We start from the raw sequence: 350 nt of genomic DNA, 5'->3' as shown, positions 1-350 counted from the left end.
CGGCAAAACATAATGATGCCATGATCCTTTTGTTATGCTGTATGCATCACCCAAATCGGACCAACATGGAAAGTCGATAAAGATGATGCCATAATCTGTATGTTACGTTGTCTGCTGCTGTCATTACATATCGACCCGACAATACTTTGCTGACATTGGCCCGACATAGAAAATGGAATCAGTTTATATTTAGCAAGATACGATATTACCGCAATCCATTTGTTCCATTATCTGCCACTATCAGTTTGTATCGGCCCGACCTTGCTGTATTAACAATGGCTTATCATATCAAATTACCTTTAACGTGAAGTGTTTATTATGGCATTATTATTTTGTATCGGCCCAACATC

The sequence above is a fragment of the Penaeus monodon genome, chromosome 30, assembly GCF_015228065.2.
Source record: "Penaeus monodon isolate SGIC_2016 chromosome 30, NSTDA_Pmon_1, whole genome shotgun sequence".
Taxonomy (NCBI): domain Eukaryota; kingdom Metazoa; phylum Arthropoda; class Malacostraca; order Decapoda; family Penaeidae; genus Penaeus; species Penaeus monodon.
This window is presented reverse-complemented; position numbering follows the sequence as displayed.